The sequence below is a fragment of the Triticum dicoccoides genome, chromosome 5A, assembly GCF_002162155.2.
Source record: "Triticum dicoccoides isolate Atlit2015 ecotype Zavitan chromosome 5A, WEW_v2.0, whole genome shotgun sequence".
NCBI lineage: Eukaryota > Viridiplantae > Streptophyta > Magnoliopsida > Poales > Poaceae > Triticum > Triticum dicoccoides.
Window position 1 is genome coordinate 530,938,633 of NC_041388.1, and position 15,817 is coordinate 530,954,449.

A 15,817-nucleotide genomic window follows, 5' to 3' on the forward strand; every position below is an offset into this window, starting at 1 on the left:
CAGAGGTTTGTAGGACAGTAACAAATTTCCCTCAAGTGGATGACCTAAGGTTTATCAATCTGTGGGAGGCGTATGATGAATATGGTCTCTCTCAAACAACCCTGCAACCAAATAACAAAGAGTCTCTTGTGTCCCCAATACACCCAATACAATGGTAAATTGTATAGGTGCACTAGTTCAGCGAAGAGGTGGTGATACAAGTGCAATATGGATGGTAGATATAGGTTTTTGTAATCTGAAATATAAAAAAGCAAGGTAGCAAGTGGTAAAAGTGAGTGTAAACGGTATTGCAATGCTAGGAAACAGGGCCTAGGGTTCATACTTTCACTAGTGCAAGTTCTCTCAGCAATAATAACATAATTGAATCATATAACTATCCCTCAAAATGCAATAAAGAGTCACTCCAAAGTCACTAATAGCAGAGAACAAACGAAGAGATTATTGTAGGGTGCGAAACCACCTCAAAGTTATTCTTTCTGATCGATCTATTCAAGAGTCCGTAGTAAAATAACATGAAACTATTCTTTCCGTTCAATCTATCCTAGAGTTCATACTAGAATAACACCTTAAGACGCAAATCAACCAAAACCCTAATGTCACTAGATACTCCAATGTCACCTCAAGTATCCGTGGGTATGATTATACGATATGCATCACACAATCTCAGATTCATCTATTCAACCAACACAAAGAACTTCAAAGAGTGCCCCAAAGTTTCTACCGAAGAGTCAAGACGAAAACATGTGCCAACCCCTATGCATAAGTTCACGAGGTCATGGAACTCGCAAGTTGATCACCAAAACATACATCAAGTGGATCACGTGAATATCCCATTGTCATCACAGATAAGCACATGCAAGACATACATCAAGTGTTCTCAAAGCCTTAAAGACTCAATCCGATAAGATAACTTCAAAGGGAAAACTCAATCCATTACAAGAGAGTAGAGGGGGAGAAACATCATAAGATCCAACTATAATAGCAAAGCTCGTGATACATTAAGATCGTGCCAAATCAACAACACGAGAGAGAGAGAGGGAGAGAGAGAGAGAGAGAGATCAAACACATAGCTACTGGTACATACCCTCAGCCCCGAGGGTGAACTACTCCCTCCTCGTCATGGAGAGCGCCGAGATGATGAAGATGGCCACCGGAGAGGGATTTCCCCCTCCAACAGGGTGCCAGAACTGGTCTAGATTGTTTTTGGTTGCTACAAAGGCTTGCGGCGGCGGAACTCCCGATCTAGCTTATGTTCTGGAAGTTTGGGTATATATAAGAGGTGTTGGAGTCGGGAACAAGTCAGGGGGGGTCCCCGAGGCGGCCACGAGGTAGGGGCGCGCCCCCACCCTCGTGGGTGCCTCGGGACTCTTCAGGCCCATCTCTGGTACTCCGTGGGCTTCTTCTAGTCCAAAAATAATCTCCATGAAATTTCAGGTCAATTGGACTTTGTTTGGTTTTCCTTTTCTGCGATACTCAAAAACAAGGAAAAACAGAAACTGGCACTGGGCTCTAGGTTAATAGGTTAGTCTCAAAAATCATATAAAATAGCATATAAATGCATATAAAACATCCATGATTGATAATATAATAGCATGGAACAATCAAAAATTATAGATACGTTGAAGACGTATCAAAAGGTCATTGCATTTAGTCAGTACATTACTTCCCATGAGTTTTTTTTGGAAAGGCTATTGGTTAAGACAAGGGGCTGGCAAGTAGGAAAGGAGTTCTTTGTGACCCGTGGTAATAATAAATCTACTTCAGAAGATAGACAACTGACAATGGATCGGTTTAACAACTCTATTGATGCATAAGTCCTGTTTGGCTCTACCATGGCATGTGGGGAGGCATCTCCCTGGGCGCATCAAGAGTCGTCATTCTAGATGTTTTGAACCCCTTTGTTACCTGTCAGGCAGCATAAGAAAGTTTTGCCTCGTAGCAGCTGATTCTCTAGAGGAGAACACCTATGAAACTGCATTCAAGAAGGAGGTGATACCACAACTGTGGTTTGAATGGAGTGAGTAGCGCTGCAAGTCGAAGGACTTCCAGCTCAACGAAGTCGAATCGACGTCTATGGGGATGTGCTGCTGGACAACAGGAGGATGTGCCCGGACATCAAGGCTTTGTATGCAAGTTGAAGGCAGGCTGGATGTTGTACATACAACATGTATATATGGCTTTCCGATCGTTTGAGATTGTCATTGTTGTCAAGTAAGGCTCCTCTAGAACCCAAAAAAAAAAGACTTGACTTGGTACATCTTTGCAGATACCTTTTATTGGTTCTTATGGGCCTTCTCTTCCTCCAGATGCATCAAACATTGTACATGTTAAAAGTCTACCATCCAACTGTACTAGACAGGAGCTTGCACGTATCCTTTTATGCATATGATTCTCTTGCTATTATTGTTTTGAGTTTATTTGTCATTTTTTCATAACTGAACTATATTTTATGTTTATTTATATGTTCTTACCAATCTATGTCTCAATCTTTTCTTTTCTATTTTTGTTTTCACCATTTAGTGCTTCAGCTCTTTGACTCTTGCTTCTCTACATATATTTTGCCCTTTTACCGGGTTCTGTGAAGTAAGGCTGGTCAAAGAGGATATAATACTCCTGCCCTGATGTAATAGACACGTAATAGCTTATGTTGTCTTAGAAACTCCTGCCCCGACATTTTTCTGCTATGAAGTCTTTGCAAGGTGCATATAACATTTTTGTCAGCCTAAGTTGTGTCTCTTACATTCTCGTATCCTACTTAATACTAAAGTCACTAGTTTGAAGTGGCGTTTCAACATCCTTTGCATCAATATCATTGTGTGCCTAAATTGTGACTCTTATGTAAGTACTTACTAGTACAAATGCCCGTGCGTTGCATCGGGCGAAAAAAGACACATGTGCCATTGTGCACCATTTTTTATATCCAATTCTAAAGTAAGGTTAAACATGGAAAATTCCTTATTTTTAATAAAATGGACATTTTCACAAAATTTGGGACACTTTTTAAGAATAGTTAACATTTTTATGAAAATTGGAACATTTCTCTAAAAAAGAATATATTTTTATGGAAAAGGTACATTTTTGACAGATGTTTTTATGAGAAGAATGTTTTTTGTTGTACGCTTCTAAATGGACTTTGTTTTAGTAAACATGGAACTTTTTTAGGTTTTTAAAAAATGCAAACATAATTATTTAAAAAAATGGTGTGAACATATGTAAAACAGTGAACATTTAAAAGCTATTTTTACTGTGTTAAGTATTTTTACAGATATTTTTAGAGCATTTTTGTTAGGGATTTTTTTACAGATGGTTGTTTGGTTGGGAAGAGTTTATTCTTTTTTAACTACTTGGGTTTGCCCAAACAAATCACTTGACATTTACTTTTATTAAAAATAAGGACCGATTGTTTTGTCCAAGAAGCATATATGACCATGGATGTGAATGAAAACATCAAAAGGCGACAATACTACTTTTTGCCGAATAATACACCACCGCAATCATGGCAGTCCAGTTAACGATTTTCATTGAATTTGAAGCCATTATTGAATAAGTAAACATACCCGTGCGTTGCAACGGGAGATAGATACCCCAGTTTTACAATGAAGTTTAGTGGCTCAACATCGAAGCTCTAGATCAATACTTAGCATGAATTTCTCTAATCCATATATCTAGAAAAAGGTTGGGGATGAAGGACTGAACCTGGGGAGGAAAGGTTGGGGATGAAGTGGTTGCTTGCAAAGCGAGCGGCAAGGTGGCCCGCATGGTCGTCGAGGACAGTGCAGAGGGGCAGGGCAGAATGGAGGCGGCAGTGATTCTATGCCATACCTTCTCACATCTAATGTTGCATGAAGCTCCTGCTTGATCATGTTCTTGAAGTTTAATTTTACCTTGAAATATATGTGCAACAGTGAGGATTGTACTAACTTTGTCAGTCCCTGACGTGATCAAATTTGTCAACATTCATAGACCATATTCCACAATTAATCTTCTTTCACAAAGGGATTAGAATTTAGGGGCCAAATAATTTCATATTTGGTGAGAAAATCATAGAAAAATGTGTTGCCTTTGAAGCCTGCTACCCCTGTTGTCTCGAAGCTCCTATACCACAAAACAAATATCAGTGCACTACTGCACGAATCCTGACCATGAAGCCTGCTGCCCCATGTTGTCTTGAAGCTCCTGCACCACAAAACAAATTCTCAATAATAATAATAAAACAATGTTGTGTTGTAATGAAGTTACATCCAAGTGTCTCGCTTCTGCCAAACTCCACCAGGAGATCCTCCTCCTGGTCTACGGCATGTCGTCGAGCACCCATGTCGAGGATATCTTAGCCCCTCCGGCTTCACCACTCCCATCATAATGCATCTAGAATTTCCTACAGTAGGTAGTGTCAATTTACCTCGGACAACACAACCCATAATGAAGTTATTCATCTAGCAAAGAAGCAAGATTAGTTACTATATCTGCAGTTGTTATTCTCATAACTGAATCAAGTAGTCAGCTACTTGAAGAATTGATGCATCTATATAAACCATGACATAATTTTGGCCCAATAATAAATTATAAACTATTATACTTCTGAGTCCAGTCTCTTGTTGAACATCACATAAAAGAGATCATTGAACTTCTTCTGAACTGGGCATGTTCTGCTCTGAGTGTATCTACAACATAAATATAGTTGTGCATGCCCCTCATTGTGATGAATATATTTTGCAAGTAGCCTACTACTATGGAAAAATAAACAAACATAAGCTATCTTACTGAATTACATGTGCATATATATAATTGATTAATGTAATTTAGAAACTAAAAGTAAACTGAGTTATGTACTGCAAGCATAATCCATTTACAGGGGCATCATACAGGAAGGACAATATGTGTACAGACAAAATCAAAATACTATGTACTATTTGAGATGCTGCTGAGTGAGTAAATTGTTTGAAATATTTTTTAGCTAGTCTATAATCCAAAGCCGAGCTCCTTGTCTACTGTAACTATATGTGCTACTTATATGGCAGTAGGAGAATCTTGCATCTTCTGTATAAACGAAAAACAATGCTTACACCTTGAGGAGTCTAGGTGGTTGTGATGCCCCCGATTTGATCGTACACTAATCATACACGCAAACGTGTACGATCAAGATCAGGGACTCACGAGAAGATATCACAACACAACTCTACAAAAAAATAAGTCATACAAGCATCATATTACAAGCCCGGGGCCTCGAGGGCTCGAATACAAGAGCTCGATCATAGACGAGTCAGCGGAAGCAACAATATCTGAGTACAGACAAAAGTTAAACAAGTTTGCCTTAAGAAGGCTAGCACAAACTGGGATACAGATCGAAAGAGGCGCAGGCCTCCTGCCTGGGATCCTCCTAAACTACTCCTGGTCGTCGTCAGCGGCCTACATGTAGTAGGAGGCACCTCTAGTGTAGTAGGAGTCGTCATTGACGGTGGTGTCTGGCTCCTGGGCTCCATCGTCTGGTCGTAGCAATCGAGTATAGGAAAGGGGAAAAGGGGGAGCAAAGCAACCGTGAGTACTCATCCAAAGTACTCGCAAGCAAGGAGCTACACTACATATGTATGCATTGGTATCAATGAATGAGGGTAGTATATGTGGACTGAACTGCAGAATGCCAGAATAAGAGGGGGATAGCTAGTCCTGTCGAAGACTACGCTTCTGGCCACCTCCATCTTGCAGCATGTAGAAGAGAGTAGATGGTAAGTTCACCAAGTAACATCACATAGCATAATCCTAACCGGTGATCCTCCCCTCGTCGCCCTATGAGAGAGCGATCACCGGTTCTATCTGGCACTTGGAAGGGTGTGTTTTATTAAGTATCCGATTCTAGTTGTCATAAGGTCAAGGTACAACTCCGGGTCGTCCTTTTACCGAGGGACACGGCTATTCGAATAGATAAACTTCCCTACAGGGGTGCACCACATTTCCCAACATGCTCGATCCTGTTTGTCCGGACACACTTTCCTGGATCATGCCCGGCCTCGGAAGATCAACACGTCGCAGCCCTACCTAGGCACAACAGAGAGGTCAGCACGCCGGTCTAAATACTATGGCGCAAGGGTCTGGGCCCATCGCCCATTGCACACCTGCACGTTGCAAACGTGGCTCTTCTTGCTACATCTTGAGCACTGCATTGGATTTCCCCGAAGAGGAAAGGATGATGCAGCAAAGTAGCGTAAGTATTTCCCTCAGTTTTTTTGAACCAAGGTATCAATCCAGTAGGAGGTTGCGCCTGCGTCCCCTAGTACCTGCACAAAGCAAATAACTCCTCGCAACCAACGCGATAAGGGGTTGTTAATCCCTTCAAGGTCACTTACGAGAGTGAGATCTGATAGATATGATAAGATAATATTTTTGGTATTTTTATGATAAAGATGCAAAGTAAAATAAAGGCAAAGGAAATAACTAAGTATTGGAAGATTAATATGATGAAGATAGACCCGGGGGCCATAGGTTTCACTAGTGGCTTCTCTCAAGAACATAAGTATTCTACGGTGGGTGAACGAATTACTGTTGAGCAATTGATAGAATTGAGCATAGTTATGAGAATATCTAGGTATGATCATGTATATAGGTATCACGTCCGAGACAAGTAGACTGACTCTTGTCTGCATCTACTACTATTACTCCACTCATCGACCGCTATCCAGCATGCATCTAGAGTATTAAGTTAATGAAAACAGAGTAACGCCTTACGCAAGATGACATGATGTAGAGGGATAAATTCATGCAATATGATAAAAAACCATCTTGTTATCCTCGATGGCAACAATACAATATGTGCCTTGCTGCCCCTACTGTCACTGGGAAAGGACACCGCAAGATTGAACCCAAAGCTAAGCACTTCTCCCATTGCAAGAAAGATCAATCTAGTAGGCCAAACCAAACTGATAATTCGAAGAGACTTGCAAAGATAACCAATCATACATAAAAGAATTTAGAGAAGATTCAAATATTGTTCATAGATAGACTTGATCATAAACCCACAATTCATCGATCTCAACAAACACACCGCAAAAAGAAGATTACAACGAATGGTTCTCCACAAGAGAGGGGGAGAACATTGTATTGAGATCCAAAAAGAGAGAAGAAGCCATCTAGCTAATAACTATGGACCCGAAGGTCTGAGGTAAACTACTCACGCTTCATCGGAGAGGCTGTGGTGTTGATGTAGAAGCCCTCCGTGATGGATACCCCCTCCGGCGGAGCTCCGGAACAAGCCCCGAGATGGGATCTCGTGGATACAAGAAGTTACGGCGGTGGAATTAGGGTTTTGGCTCTGTATCTGATCATTTGGGGGTACGTAGGTATATATAGGAGGAAGGAGTACGTCGGTGGAGCAACACGGGGCCCATGAGGGTGGAGGGCGCGCCTGGGGGGTAGGCGCGCCCCCTACCTTGTGGCTCCCTCCTTTGTTTCTTGACGTGGGGTCCAAGTCTCCTGGATCATATTCGGTGAGAAAATCACGTTCCCGAAGGTTTCATTCCGTTTGGACTCCGTTTGATATTCCTTTTCTTCGAAACCCTAAAATAGGCAAAAAAAATAGCAATTCTGGGCTGGGCCTCCGGTTAATAGGTTAGTCCCAAAAATAATATAAAAGTGGAAAATAAAGCCCAATAATGTCCAAACCAGTAGATAATATAGCATGGAGCAATCAAAAATTATAGATACGTTGGAGACATATCAAGCATCCCCAAGCTTAATTCCTGCTCGTCCTCGAGTAGGTAAATGATAAAAACAGAATTTTTGGTGTGGACTGCTACTTGACATAATTTTAATGTAATTCTTCTTAATTGTGGTATGAATATTCAGATCCGAAAGATCCAAGATAAAAGTTCATATTGACATAAAAATAATAATACTTCAAGCATACTAACAAAGCAATCATGTCTTCTCAAAATAACATGGCCAAAGAAAGTTATCCCTACAAAATCATATAGTCTGGCTATTCTCTATCTTAACCACACAAAGTATTCAAATCATGCACAACCCCGATGACAAGCCAAGCAATTGTTTCATACTTTTGACATTCTCAAAACTTTTTCAATCTTCACGCAATACATGAGCGTGAGCCATGGATATAGCACTATAGGTGGAATGGAATGGTGGTTGTGGAGAAGACAAAAAGGGAGAAGATAGTCTCACATCAACTAGGCGTAGCAACGAGCTATGGAGATGCCCATCAATAGATATCAATGTGAGTGAGTAGGGATTGCCATGCAACGGATGCACTAGAGCTATAAATACATGAAAGCTCAAAAAACGAAACTAAGTGGGTGTGCATACAACTTGCTTGCTCGTGAAGACCTAGGGCATTTTGAGGAAGCCCATCATTGGAATAACAAGCCAAGTCCTATAATGAAAAATTTCCACTAGTATATGAAAGTGACGAAATGAGAGACTCTCTACTATGAAGATCATGGTGCTACTTTGAAGCACAAGTGTGGTAAAATGATAGTAGCATTGCCCCTTCTCTCTTTTTCTCTCATTTTTTTGTTTGGGCCTTTTCTCTTTTTTTATGGCCTCTTTTCTTTCTTTCTTTTTTCGTCCGGAGTCTCATCCCGACTTGTGGGGGGATCATAGTCTCCATCTGTTGGGGAACGTAGTAATTTCAAAAAAATTCCTACGCACACGCAAGATCATGGTGATGCATAGCAATGAGAGGGGAGAGTGTTGTCTATGTACCCTTGTAGACCGAAAGCGGAAGCGTTAGCACAACGCGGTTGATGTAGTCGTACGTCTTCACGATCCGACCGATCCAAGTATCGAACGCACGGCACCTCCGAGTTCAGCACACGTTCAGCTCGATGACGTCCCGCGAACTCCGATCCAGCAGAGCTTCATGGGAGAGTTCCGTCAGCACGACGGCATGGTGATGGTGATGATGTTGCTACCGACGCAGGGCTTCGCCTAAGCACCGCTACGATATGACCAAGGTGGAATATGGTGGAGGGGGGCACCGCACACGGCTGGGAGAGATCAACTAATCAACTTGTGTCTTTGGGGTGCCCCCTGCCCCCGTATATAAAGGAGTGGAGGAGGGGGAGGGTCGGCCCTCTCTATGGAGCGCCCTAGGGGAGTCCTACTCCCACCGGGAGTAGGATTCCCCCTTTCCTAGTAGAACTAGGAGCCCTTCCAAGTAGTAGGAGTAGGAGGGAAGGAAAGGGAAGGGAAAAGGAGAAGGAAGGAAGGGGGCGCCCCCCCTCCCTAGTCCAATTCGGACCAGCCCATGGGGAGGGGTGCGGCCACCCTTTGAGGCCTTTCTCTCCTTTCCCGTATGGCCCATTAAGGCCCAGTACGAATTCCCGTAACTCCCTGGCACTCCCGAAAATACCCAATCACTCGGAACCTTTCCGATGTCCGAATATAGTCGTCCAATATATCAATCTTTACGTCTCGACCATTTCGAGACTCCTCATCATGTCCCCGATCTCATCCGGGACTCCGAACTCCTTCGGTACATCAAAACACATAAACTCATAATATAACCGTCATCGAACTTTAAGCATGCGGACCCTACGAGTTCGAGAACTATGTAGACATGACCGAGACACGTCTCCGGTCAATAACCAATAGCGGAACCTGGATGCTCATATTGGCTCCTACATATTCTACAAAGATCTTTATCGGTCAAACCGCATAACAACATACGTTGTTCCCTTTGTCATCGGTATGTTACTTGCCCGATATTCGATTGTTAGTATATCAATACCTAGTTCAATCTCGTTACCGGCAAGTCTCTTTACTCGTTTCGTAACACATCATCCCACAACTAACTCATTCGTTGCAATGCTTGCAAGGCTTATAGTGATGTGCATTTACTGAGTGGGCCTAGAGATACCTCTCCGACAATCGGAGTGACAAATCCTAATCTCGAAATACGCCAACCCAACAAGTACCTTCGGAGACACCTGTAGAGCACCTTTATAATCACCCAGTTACGTTGTGACATTTGGTGGCACACAAAGTGTTCCTCCGGTAAACGGGAGTTGCATAATCTCATAGTCATAGGAACATGTATAAGTCATGAAGAAAGCAATAGCAACAAACTAAACGATTAAGTGCTATGCTAACGGAATGGGTCAAGTCAATCACATCATTCTCTAATGATGTGACCCCGTTAATCAAATGACAACTCATGTCTATGGTTAGGAAACTTAACCATCTTTGATTCAACGAGCTAGTCAAGTAGAGGCATACTAGTGACACTCTGTTTGTCTATGTATTCACACATGTATTATGTTTCCGGTTAATACAATTCTAGCATGAATAATAAACATTTATCATGAAGTAAGGAAATAAATAATAACTTTATTATTGCCTCTAGGGCATATTTCCTTCACCATCATCCTTTCCTCACTGGGACAATGCTCTAATAGTGATGATCATCACACTTTTATTTTCTTACAACTCAACAATTACAACTCGATACTTAGAACAAAATATGAATCTATATGAATGCCTCCCGCGGTGTACCGGATATCCAATGACTCATTAGTGACATGTATGAAAGAATTATGAATGGTGGCTTTGCCACAAATATGATGTCAACTACATGATCATGCTAAGCAATATGACAATGATGGAGTGTGTCATAATAAACGGAACGGTGGAAATTTGCATGGCAATATATCTCAGAATGGCTATGGAAATGTCATAATAGGTAGGTATGGTGGCTGTTTTGAGGAAGGTATATGGTGGGTGTATGATACCGGTGAAAGGTGCGCGATATTAGAGAGGCTAGCAATGGTGGAAGGGTGAGAGTGCGTATAATCCACGGACTCATCATTAGTCATAAAGAACTCATATACTTATTGCAAAAATCTACAAGTTATCAAAGCATAGTATTACGCGCATGCTCCTAGGGGGATAGATTGGTAGGAAAAGACCATCGCTCGTCCCCGACCGCCACTCATAAGGAAGACAATCAATAAATAAATCATGCTCCGACTTCATCACATAACGGTTCACCATACGTGCATGCTACGGGAATCACAAACTTTAACACAAGTATTTCTCAAATTCACAACTACTCAACTAGCACAACTTTAATATCACCATCTTCATATCTCAAAACAATTATCAAGCATCAAACTTCTCATAGTATTCAACACACTCATTAGAAAGTTTTATTATTCTTGAATACCAAGCATATTAGGATTATTAAGCAAATTACCATGCTATGTAAGACTCTCAAAATAATCTAAGTGAAGCATGACAGATCAATAGTTTCTATAAAACAAATCCACCACCATGCTCTAAAAGATATAAGTGAAGTACTAGAGCAAAACTATATAACTCAAAAGATATAAGCGAAGCACAAAGAGTATTCTAACAAATTCCAAATCATGTATGGCTCTCTCAAAAGGTGTGTATAGCAAGATGATTGTGGTAAACTAAAAAAATAAAGACTCAAATAATACAAGACGCTCCAAGCAAAACACATATCATGTGGTGAATAAAAATATAGCTCCAAGTAAAGTTACCGATAGAAGTAGACGAAAGAGGGGATGCCTTCCGGGGCATCCCCAAGCTTTGGCTTTTAGGTGTCCTTAGATTATCTTGGGGGTGCCATGGGCATCCCCAAGCTTAGTATCTTGCAACTCCTTGTTCCATAATCCATGAAATCTTTACCCAAAACTTGAAAACTTCACAACGCAAAACTTAAAGTAGAAAAATCTTGTGAGCTCCGTTAGCGAAAGAAAACAAAAGACCACTTCAAGGTACTGTAATGAACTCATTCTTTATTTATATTGGTGTTAAACCTACTGTATTCCAACTTCTCTATGGTTTATAAACTATTTTACTACCCATATATTCATTATTATTCTCAATCAAAGTAGACAAGGGCATATCATTAGGATCAGAAGAAACACTCTTACTAGCAAATAATTTCATAAGTTCATCCATCTTTCCACTCAAAACATTCATTTCTTCTATCGCATGCACCTTTTATTAGTAGATCTTTCAGTATGCCATTGAGAATAATTAACCATAATATTATCTAGGAGTTTAGTGGCTTCTTGATATGTCCATTTTGCATCATGCTTTTATATCAATATTTATTGCATTATGGGCTGTTATTACACATTATGTCACAATACTTATGCCTATTCTCTCTTATTTTACAAGGTTTACATAAAGAGGGAGAATGCCGGCAGCTGGGATTCTGGGCTGGAAAAGGAGAAAATATTAGAGACCTATTCTGCACAGCTCCAAAAGTCCTGAAACTTCACAGAAGATGTTTTCCAAATATATAAAAACTATTGAGCGGAAGAAACTCACCAGGGGGGGCCACACCCTGCCCACGGGGGTGGGGGCGCGCCCTACCCCCTGGGTGTGTCCCCCTACCTCGTGGCCCCCTGGTGGCCCTCCGGTGGACATCTTCTGCTATATGGAGTCTTTCGATGGAAAAAAATCATAAGCCATCTTCTTGGACGAAACTCCGCCGCCACGAGGCGGAACCTTGGCAGAACCAATCTAGGGCTCTAGCGGAGCTGTTCTGCCGAGGAAACTTCCCTCTCGGAGGGGGAAATCATCGCCATCGTCATCACCAACGCTCCTCTCATCGGGAGAGGGAAATCTCCATCAACATCTTCATCAACACCATCTCATCTCAAAACCCTAGTTCATCTCTTGTATCCAATTCTTGTCTCCAAGTCCGGGATTGGTGCTAGTAGGTTGCTAGTAGTGTTAATTACTCCTTGTAGTTGATGCTATTTTGTTTAATTGGTGGAAGATCATATGTTCAGATCCTATATGCATATCAATACCCCTCTGATTATGAACATGTTTATGCTTTGTGAGTAGTTACTTTTGTTCCTGAGGACATGGGAGAAGTCTTGCTATTATTAGTCATGTGAATTTGGTATTCGATCGATATTTTGATGAGATGTATGTTGTCTCTCCTCTAGTGGTGTTATGTGAACATCGACTACATGACACTTCACCATTATTTGGGCCTAGAGGAAGGCATTGGGAAGTAATAAGTAGATGGTGGGTTGCTAGAGTGACAGAAGCTTAAACCCTAGTTTATGCATTACTTTGTAAGGGGCTGATTTGGATCCATATGTTTCATGCTATGGTTAGGTTTACCTTAATACTTTTGTTGTATTTGTGGATGCTTGCAATAGAGGTTAATCATAAGTGGGATGCTTGTCCAAGTAAGGGCAGCACCAAAGCACCGGTCCACCCACATACCAAATTATCAAAGTACCGAACGCGAATCATATGAATGTGATGAAAACTAGCTTGACGATATTCCCATGTGTCCTCGGGAGCGCTTTACATCATATAAGAGTTTGTCCAGGCTTGTCCTTTGCTACAAAAAGGATTGGGCCACCTTGCTGCACCTTATTTACTTTTGTTACTTGTTGCTCATTACAAATTATCTTATCACAAAACTATCTGTTACCACTTATTTCAGTACCTGCACAGAATACCTTGCTGGAAACCGCTTATCATTTCCTTCTGCTCCTCGTTGGGTTCGACACTCTTACTTGTCGAAAGGACTACGATAGATCCCCTATACTTGTGGGTCATCAAGACTCTTTTCTGGCACCGTTGCCGGGAAGTGAAGCGCCTTTGGTAGGTGGAATTTGGTAAGGAAAAATTTATATAGTGTGCTGAAATTTACTGTCACTTGTTACTATGTAAAGTAATCCTCTGAGGGGCTTGTTCGGGGTATCTTCACCCCGACGAGTAGAGCAAAGAGTTGCTCCTCAACCTACTGAACCTACTGAAAATGAATATGAAAATGAAAATGCTTGCTTTGAAGTTCCTGCGGGTATGATAGAAAAACTGCTAGCTAATCCTTTTTTGGGAGATGGAACAAAACATCCTGATGAACATCTAATATATGTGGATGGAGTTTGTGGATTATTTAAGCTTGCAGGTGTACCCGGAGATGTTGTTAAGAAGAAGGTCTTCCCTTTATCTTTGAGGGGAGATGCATCGACATGGTATAGGCTATGTGATGATATGAGGTCTTGGAATTACAAATGATTGAAATTGGAATTTCATCAGAAGTTTTATCCTATGCATCTTGTTCATCATGATTGCAATTATATATATAACTTTTGGCCTCATGAAGGAGAAAGCATCCCTCGGGCTTGGGGGAGGCTTAAATCAATGTTATATTACGCCCCAATCATGAGCTCTCAAGAGAAATGATTATTCAAAAATTTTATGCTCGGCTTTCTGGTAACAATCGCACCATGCTTGATACTTATTGTGTTGGCTCTTTTATGATGAAGACTATTGAATTCAAATGGGATTTATTGGAAATAATTAAACGCAACTCTGAAGATTGGGACCTCGACAATGGTAAGGAGTCAGGTATGACACCTAGTTTTGATTGTGTTAAATCTTTTATGGATACCGATATTTTTCGTAAATTTAGCACTAAATATGGACTTGACTCTGAGATAGTAGCTTCTTTCTGTGAATCTTTTGCTGCTTATGTTGATCTCCCCAAGGAGAAGTGGTTTAAATATCATCCTCCCATAGAAGTAAAAGTAGCTGCACCTATTAAAGTTTTAGAAAAGACTATCACTTATAATGATCCTATTGTTCCTGCTTCTTATGTTGAGAAACCACCTTTCCCTGTTAGGATAAAGGATCATGCCAAAGCTTCAACTGTGGTTCGTAAAAGCAATATTAAAACATATAACCCTCCTAAGCAAGTTAAAGTTGAACCTAATATTGCTATTGTTAAAGATCTCTTGTCTAATAATATAGATGGGCGTGTCATTTATTTCTGTAATGAAACTGCTAGAATTGCTAAACCATGTGATAAAGATAAACCTAGACCTGTGGTAGGCATGCCTGTTATTTCTGTTAAAATAGGAGATCATTGTTATCATGGCTTATGTGATATGGGTGCTAGTGCTAGTGCAATACCTTATTCCTTATACAAAGAAGTTATGCATAATATTGCACCTGCTAAGATGGAAGATATTGATGTCACAATTAAACTTGCCAATAGAGATACTATTTAACCAATGGGAATTGTTAGAGATGTTGAAGTATTGTGTGGGAAAACTAAACATCCTGTTGATTTTATTGTTCTTGGTTCCCCACAATATAGCTTTTGCCCCCATAATATTTGGTAGACCCTTCCTAAATACTGTTAATGCTACCATAGATTGCAAAAGGGATGTTGTTACTATCGGTTTAGATGATATGACTCATGAATTTAATTTTTCTAAATTTAGTAGACAACACCGTGAAGAAGAATTACCTAGTAAGGATGAAATTATTGGTCTTGCTTCTATTGTCGTACCTCCTAGTGATCCTTTAGAACAATACTTGCTAGACCATGAAAATGATATGTTTATGAATGAAAGAAGGGAATTAGATGAAGTATTCTTTAAACAGGAGCCTATTCTGAAAAACAATTTACCTGTTGAAATCCTAGGGGATCCTCCTCCACCAAAGGGTGATCCCGTGTTTGAGCTTAAACCGCTACCTGATACTCTTAAATATGCTTATCTTGATGAGAAAAAGGTATATCCTGTTATTATTAGTGCTAACCTTTCAGAACATGAAGAAGAGAGATTATTGAAAACTCTGAAGAAGCAGCGTGCTGCTATTGGGTATACTCTTGATGATCTTAAGGGCATTAGTCCCACTCTATGTCAACATAAAATTAATTTGGAAGAAGATGCTAAACCAGTTTGTGATCATCAACGCCGGCTGAATCCTAAAATGAAAGAAGTGGTAAGAAAGGAGATACTAAAGCTCCTTGAGGCGGGTATAATTTATCCTATTGCTGATAGTCAGTGGGTAAGCC

The 15,817-nt window shown here is 40.7% G+C and overlaps 1 pseudogene; it reads left to right on the forward strand.

Annotated features, from left to right (window-relative positions):
- LOC119299889 overlaps positions 1-2,138 on the forward strand; it is a 31,912-nt pseudogene extending 29,774 nt beyond the window's left edge.
- Positions 2,139-15,817: the final 13,679 nt, after the last annotated feature.